Genomic DNA, 7,992 nt, shown 5'->3' with positions numbered 1-7,992 from the left:
CTATCCCCTGAACCCTCACCTCTGAGGTGTTCCTCCCACTCCCGGAACAACCACCTCTCTTCCTGCCCTCCCATGACACTCCGGTCTCCCTTCCCTGCTGTTCTAACCCCTAGCTCGCATACTTCTTGCCCCAGCTTCCCCCTTGGGCTTAGATTCCACGGTCAGGGTCATCCTGCTCTCCTTTCATGACATCTGCGGGACATGCCCAGCTGGCCACATTTTCCTCCGGGTTGTCTGAGCCTCTGGGCGCCCCTGGGCAGAGTCCCATCACCCTGTAGTCAGCACCAGCACCGTTGCTCATGGTCTCCATCCTCGTCTAGGGTCTCAGCTCCGCCCCCCACACTTTCTGTGTTTCTCTAGGTGGCTTTTTGATTCCCCACAGACATCATTCCAGATGGTCACCAGTCTCCTGGAGACAGTGCATCCGCCCGCCCCCTACTCCCACAGAAGACCCCACCCTCGCCTGCGGAGAGAAAAAGGCAAACCGTTGTGCAGGAGCCCCTTCACCTTACAGCCCTCACCCTGCTCGTGCACCCCTCCCTCAGCCTCAGCCGGGAAAGGAGTCCCACGTCCTGCCAGAGGCCAATCCCTCCACCTGGGCCCCGGAGCCCAGCCCTCCTGCTGTCTTGGGGCTTTTCCGCAGCTCACTCACCACACGCATCCGCGGCCTCTCTTGCCTGGCTGGCATTCTCATCCACAGTTAAGCACCTGCAGTTCTCCTCATCATGGGGTGGCTGGGGGTACCTTTTCCATGAGCCTGTGTTTCCCTCCACTCTCACCCTACCCGTCTGTTGGCTTTCATAGCCAGGCTTCTTGAAAGCAGTGACTTTCTCCACCCCGCCCCTCTTCCAAGGTCTGCAGGGCTGCATTCTCCCACTAGAGTTAGACTACTTGTGTCCTGGTCACCCACAACTTTCTGGTCACTAAATCCCACCCGTGTTCTCTTTCTCTTAAATAAACCATATGCATTCAAATCCGTCTCAGGGTCTTCTTCTAGGAGAGCCCAAACTAAGACACACACCCACTCCTTGAACATCACTGGCAAGAGGAGAAGGTTACTCTGGTTGACTTAGCATGACTCATCCCAGAAGAGCAGTCTACCACGATGTACCGGGATTTGGTTAGCAAGAGCAGGGCAAGGATGCTGTTGGGCTGGCAACTGATGGAGCCCCTCAGGTCCCTTAAAATCCACAGCCCTCAGCTAAACTTTCATTGGTTCCCCCCAAACTTGCTTCTCTTTGATGTTTCCTATTCCAGGTGGCGGCACAACCAACCCACCAAGCCAGACATGCAGGAGCTGCCTTGACATCCCTTCCCCTCGTCCCTACATCCGTGCTCACACTTGAGCTTGGTCACCGCTCTACGCTCTGAGATAACTTCCAAAGCCATCATGACCCTCTCCCCATCTCTCTCTCTCAATTTCTACAGTAGTCTCCTCATCTCACGGGGTTGCCTGTCTCTGCTTTTGCCAGCTCTCTGCCCACCCCAACCGCTTTCTACTCTCATCTTTCTAAAATGCTAATCTGACTATGTCAGCTCTCTGCTCAGGATAAAATCTAAAGTCCTCTGCTTGACATTCATACCTCTTCAGGACGGCTCCCCCACGCCCACCCTAACACAAATGCACAGAGCACATCTCAGATGTTGTCCCCATCCTGAGCATCACATCCCAGCCACCCGGCATCTCTCACTTCTCATACGCTGTGCCCTGAGCCTCGATTGCCTTTCTTTCTGCCCTATCTTCCCTTGACAGACTCTTACTCATCCTTCAAAACATTGTCACCTCCTCCAGGGAGTTGTCCTGACCTCTCCCCAAGCTGGGAGGGTATCCCACCCTGGGCTCACCCCTAGCACAGAGAGGACCACCTGTGGTCTGGCTGCCTGACTTTTCCTGTGAATACCCTCTGCCTTCTTTCATCCCAGTGCCCAGCACAGGGCTTCGCCCAGAGCACATCCTCTCCTCGTCTCCTTCCCCACTGCATGTCCTCCCCCAAATACATCCTAGTTACTCAGCAGCCATTCAGGGAACTGCTCAAGGACACACAGCTAGGAAGTGTCCTTGTTGATTTGAGCTTATGTTTGTCCGTGTCCAAAGCGTGTACTTTTAACCCCGCCCAGTGGAGTGGCAGGGTGGTGGGGTGCGGTGATTAAGCATGGAGCCCCTACAACAAAGACCATAGGGGTTCTAAGTGCAATTCTGGTAGTTACCAGCCATGTGACCTTGGACAAGTCACTCTGCCTCTGGAGTCCTCTTTCCTCACCTGTGAACTGCCTGCCAGGTACTGCGAGGGTGGATGGAATAGAACCTGTGGCAGGTGAAGTGGCTGGCACACAGTGTGCTTGGAATGCATGTCTTCCCCTATCCTGCCTTCCATTTCTGTGAATTCTAAAAGTTATACAGACCTGAAGTCTTGCACGTGTCTTTCTGACTCGTCTCTCCTTGAAGTCACCTCCGAGTGGGACCCTTCCCCTGCCTGGCTGCCCCTCCCTCCAATCATCAGCCTGCCCTGGGCGGCTCTCCCGGTCCCAGGGGAGGGAGTGGATGAGAAACAAAGGCTACCACCGCCACCCCGCAGGGTCACTGGGAGTGCCTGAGCCACTCACAGGGCAGTCACCCTGGGCACCAGGGGGGCCTTCCAGTGCCTTGCTTTGCAGACTCTCACGGCCGAGACCTGAAGACCCACCTCAAACTTCCAGGGGTGTCTTGGCGTAGAGATGACCCCCCTTCCCCCAGCCGGCTCCGGAGCATCTGAGAGCTGGTGGGCACAGGGCTGTCCCTGCAGGGGCATTATAAGTATGTCTTGGGGGACTGCTGCCTGTTTCTGTCACTGTGCACACTTGTCCGTCCCTGGGTGCAACTGTGTCATCACCTGGTCATGCTGTTTCCTTGGGCACACAAGCCCATTTTAGTGTCTGTGCCTGGAGCACCAAGTACATTAGTGTCTCTGTGCATTTCTGAGTATGAATCTGCCCTTTTGTGAATGCATCCAGTGCCATGTACTCATGTACGTTCCTTTGCACACACGCCCATCTCTGTGTACAGGTGGGCCGCACGTCCTTCAGCCTCTGCGTGTACATGTGTCTCTCTCTGTGAACATGGATATCTATATAGACCTGCATGTACCAGCTCTCTCTCTGGATGTATACAAAGATTTGTGTACATCTGTGTCTGAGTGCAAATGTCATAGCTGTGGGTGCACGTGACCATCTCAGGGGACACATGCCTCTTCACACACATACCTCGACACATCTTTATAAGCGCACAGCTATTTCCATGGGTACACAACTAACTGCTAATGCACAGGTCTGTGTTTTAGTGTAAAACTGTGCACTCTGGGTGTGCACATCTCTGCTGGGGTGTTCATAGCTCTGAGTATATTTGCTCGCGTAGCTCTGGTGTGCACGTCTATAACTGTGGCTCCTCCATTAGCCAGTTTTGTTTGCACATCTGCATTCTGTCCCTCTGCCTGGGTACAGGGATGGTGCCCATGGGACAGCAAGGGTGCTGCTTAATGCCTCCCTTCCCCACAAAGGTCTGAGCTGACAAAAGGGGGTGTGGCAGGGGGCAGAGAGGCTGTTACCCCTGGGATTCCTGGCTGGGTCCCAGGGAGTCACATCTCTCCCTTGACCGGGGCCCTGGGGACTTAGGGGAGCTTCCCATGAGTAGAGGCCCAGTGGCAGGGCCACTTGGGGAGCACGCACACCCTCTGCTGCCGGAGCCACAACCCAGATTTCCTCTGCTGGGGCCCGATAGAAAGGCACGGGTCAGCGTCGTGTGAATGAGTGTGTGTCTGATGCAGGAGGAGAAGGAGAAAAAGGCAGGAATACAGAGAGAACAGCCAGGAGAGCGAGGTGAAGGGTCAGGAGCGAGGTGAAAGGTCAGGAGAAAGGTGGGAAGCTGAAGACAGGGAGGCAGGAGGCAGGCCCTTGTGGAGCCAAGGCCAGTGGTGGGCTGGAGTGGAGTTCTGGGGACATCAGAAGGGGACTTGTGGGGACTTTCTGGCTTCTCACATCCCTGGGACCCACACACCAGGCCAGGGCCGGGGCTGTGCCACGAGGAGGAAGCTGCACCCTCCTCCTCTCTCCTGTCTCTCCGAGTCTGTGTTTCCTCTCACAGCCACTCTGCTCCGTCCCCGTTCCCAAAGGCTGGGTGCAAAGACCACACGCCAGGAGTGCCATCCCAGAAGACCAGATATGCCAAAGACGGGTTTCCCAAGAGACCCTCGACAAAGGTGTGACCTTCACAGCCTCTGGCTCCTGAGCCAAGGGAAAGAACGTGAGGAGGGGGCCCAGATCGGTGCCATTCGTGGGGCCCATCCAGCTCTGGGGTCTTCCATCCCATATCTCGCTGAACCCCCCAATCCTACAGGGAAGGGATACTGTCCCCACATCAAAGACAAGGAAATTAAGACCCAACGTGGCAAGGGGGCTGTCCCGGAGCTGGGACTATGCAGTGTGGGCTCTCACAGTCCTGGGACAGGGTGAGAGCTAGGGGGCAGGCAGAGAACAGCCCCCAGCAGTGCTGGGTCACTGCTATTATGCACGGTTTAGGGGAAAGAGCCACAGGTTTTGGTTTGAATCTCCCTGGGTTTGGGCCTGCATTTCATGTCTGACAGGCTCTGCGACATCTGACAAGTCACTCACCTCCCCCTAAAGCTGTTTGTGAAGGGGCTTCTAATCCTGCCTCACCTCCTGGGCTGCTGTGAGGACTACATACAAGATGCCAGAGGTGAAAAAGGGCTTTGTAAGCTGTGAAGAGCTGTGCATGGCAAGGTCTGGGTGTTTACAGGTGGATAAATGATACAGTAACAACTCGAGATGGGCGTTTGGCTGAGCACCTCACTAGATCACTGCATTTAATCCTCATACCACCCTCTGAGCAGGTACCAACATTGCCCTTTGCATAGATGAAGAAACTCGTGCCGGGACAGCCCAGGATCACACATCGTGTAAGTGGCAGAAACCCAGGACTGTAGGGCTGCAAGACCGGTGCTCTGAGCCACCAGGTGGGGCCACGAGGGAAGCCTGACAGGAGAGGATTTAGAGGATTAGAGGGCCTGGAGGCAGAGGGGTGGGAGAGGCACACAAAAGAAGCCTCCTCCAGGCCCAGGGTCTCCCCTCCCTCCACTTTGAGGGCCAATTAATCCTGCTCCTTCTGCCCAGCTGAGACATTTAACAAGCCAAGGCACGTTAGAGGAAGTACACAGTTACACAAGGGGCAACTGCCCTGGTATCCTTCCCTGCCTCCGGAGAGGCTGCAGGACTGGCTGTCCCAGGACTGTGACCTCCAGGGAGTTGCTGGGAGTGTTTTACTGCCTCCTCTTTCCCCTCTGAACCCTCCTGTCTTCACCCCTTCCTTCCTGCCCACCACACCCAGTCCTCACCAGCTCCCCCAAGCTGCTCACACCCAGAGCTCAGGCACTAAGGACAGCTCAGCATGGGAGCCTTCTGGAGGCTGCCTTACACGGCATACCAACCCTAAAACCTCCCTGCCCCACAACAGAGCAGCTATTGAGCTACTACTGTTTGCCAGGCACATTCATATCCAGCCACATCCAAGCTTTGTGACCTTGGGTAAGCCTCCCACTCTGTGCCTCAGTTTCCTCATCTGTAAAATAAGAAAAATGAGTTAATACCTGCAAAAGGTTTAGAAGAAGAGTATATGGCCTATAGTAAGCTCTATATATTCATTTAAATTCATTAATTTAAACAAAGTTAAAAATCTTTATAACATCTTTGCAAAGGATTATCAGCTCCATTTCAGCGTTTGGTAATCAGGGCTCAGAGAGAATTGCTTTTTTTAGTTCATTTATTCAACAAGCATTCAATGAGCACCTACTATGTGCCAGGCCAATGCACCCTACTTTGTATACTTTATCCCACTCAATTCCACAGCCCTGTGAGGAGGTGTTAGTGTCCCCCACATTTCCAAACACCCCTTGGGGGAGCAGTACTACCCTGGTGGAGACCCCGGCTGTTTACTGTCTGTGATCACTAGGAGAGCAGAAATCTGTATTTCATCTCTGTTATATTTCAGCCCATGGCGCAGATTAAGTGCTTGATAAACATCTGTTAAGAGAAGGAATAAACTACCTCTAATTCACACATGAGGAAACTGAAGTTCAGAGAAGCAGGTGATTTGCCCAAGATGGCACAGCCGTTCCGTGGCAGCACTGAGACTTGAACTTATGTCTGACCAGTTCAAAAGCCTGTGTTCTTACCATGACACTGATTCTACCCACATGGAGGGCTATTTGCTGGGAAGAAGAAGAGATCTGAGCTCAGTGCAGACTCGGGGCTCACGGATAGCAGAGCTGGGGGCCAAGGCCCCTGTTGCCTTCTTTATTGGAAGCCCTGGCTCCTTCCTGCTTCCAACCTATTCTCCTGTGTTTCAGGCCACCGGCCATCCGGTTCAGAGGAGCAACGCTCCCTCGTTAAGTCCTCCATTGAGAACGAGGACCAGCCGAACTTCAGAAAGGGTGGAAGTTGCCACACTCAGCTTCTGGGGCCTCCTGGCTGCTCGTAGGCTCATGTGGGAGCTCAAGGTGAGAGGGAAGGGCTTCGAGTGGAGGGTGGGCCAGGGTTTGGGGCTATCAGAGAGGCAAGGGGGGGTGCGTGGGGTGCTTCAGAAGGCAAGTGCAACCCCCCTTCCTACCCATTTTCTTCTGGCCATGGAAACTGAGGCCCAGGGAAGGCAAATGGACAAGACAGAGCCCCACACTCACGAGTGTGCACTGTGTACCAGGCTGAGTGCCAGGCTCTTTCATATTTGTTGTAATGGCATCTGTGCCCCACCTCCCGGGAGACTGTGAACACCTCCAAAGTCAGGGTCCTCAAGAACCCAGCAAAGTCTGCACACAGGTGGGTGTTCAGAAATGTTTGCTGAATACATGAATGAGTTATTTTGTCCTCAGGATAACCTGGTGCCATTGAGGAAACTGAGGGTCAGTAAGGAGGAAATTGACAACAGCATCAAATGCAGCTGAAAAATGATCTCTGGACACCAGGGACCCTACTGAGAGCACATGGGGGTGGGGGGAGGGGCAGGTCCCAGGTTGAGGGAGACTGAGGAGTGATGAGGGATGAGGGAGGAGGCGAGCTGTAGGCAGCTCTTCAAGGAGAAGCTGAACATATGAGAGACAGCGTCAGAGAGACTGAGAGAGAGGGCAGTCTTCTCTGGAATAACATGCACGTAAGGCAGTCTGTTGCTTTGTTTTGTTAACGTGGGGGAACTTGGACAGGCTTCAGGGCTGGTTAGATGGACAAGCAGAGGCTTTCTAGAGATTCTCTTGAGTCACTTATCTGGAGGTTCAGGGGAAGTTCCCTGCAGGTGGTCACTGAGCAGGGCATGAAGGTTCACCTCTTAGTAGAGACCCTTGCTGCCCTTAGAGGAGGCAGAGAGAGGAAAGGAACGCACTCGGAGACCTCACTGTGGGCCAGGCCAGCCCTGGGCACTTCACAATTCCGTTACTCCTCAAAGCAGCCCTGGGAAGAAAGGGAGTCCCATCTTCACTTTACAGAAGAGCAGTGCTAACCTGCCGTCGTGTGTCTTCCACCAGCTTGTTCATTCACTCATTCAACAGACCCGGGTCAGCGCTCACTGGCCAGACACTGTGCTAGACGGGGTGGCCGGGTGGGAGCCGACACACGGCAGAGCGGCCCTGAGGCAACACCACTGTCTCCACCAGCTGCTTTGCCCTGTGAGCATTGTCTCTTTTTTTTTACAAAACAGGGAAGCCACTGCTCTCAAGATGGTGAGAGTTATGTGAGATAACTTAGTGGGCAGTGCTGACGTGCCTCCTCTGTCACCCTGCCTTCCGGAGGAACGCGCATCGGGCTTCCTGCATCTCTCTGCCTGAGGGCTTCTCTGGCTGCCAGGCTGAGCCGACACCTGGGAGGCCACCAGTGCCGGCCCTGGGAACAAGCCTCAGCCCCAGAGGGATAATGGGTGTTGGTGGATAAACGCCCCAGCTCCTCACCCCTGGCTGGGAT

General features: G+C 54.4%; 1 protein-coding gene and 1 long non-coding RNA gene across 3 annotated transcripts in view; both read left to right on the top strand.

Moving 5' to 3' along the window:
- TCEANC2 (transcription elongation factor A N-terminal and central domain containing 2) overlaps window positions 1-974 on the top strand; it is an 87,365-nt gene extending 86,391 nt beyond the window's left edge. For both annotated transcript variants that reach the window (XR_012511264.1, XR_012511263.1), the window contains one exon: window positions 361-974. The gene's annotated coding sequence lies outside the window, so the exon portion shown is untranslated. The remainder of the gene's footprint in view (window positions 1-360) is intronic.
- A 3,763-nt stretch (window positions 975-4,737) lies between these two features.
- LOC141579588 (uncharacterized) lies at window positions 4,738-7,974 on the top strand. The gene is made up of 3 exons (XR_012511265.1): window positions 4,738-4,949; window positions 6,396-6,545; window positions 7,733-7,974. It is a non-coding gene; the product is annotated as an uncharacterized LOC141579588 (long non-coding RNA).
- Window positions 7,975-7,992: the final 18 nt, after the last annotated feature.

This window comes from Camelus bactrianus, chromosome 13, assembly GCF_048773025.1.
Source record: "Camelus bactrianus isolate YW-2024 breed Bactrian camel chromosome 13, ASM4877302v1, whole genome shotgun sequence".
Taxonomy (NCBI): Eukaryota; Metazoa; Chordata; class Mammalia; order Artiodactyla; family Camelidae; genus Camelus; species Camelus bactrianus.
This window is presented reverse-complemented; position numbering and strand designations above follow the sequence as displayed.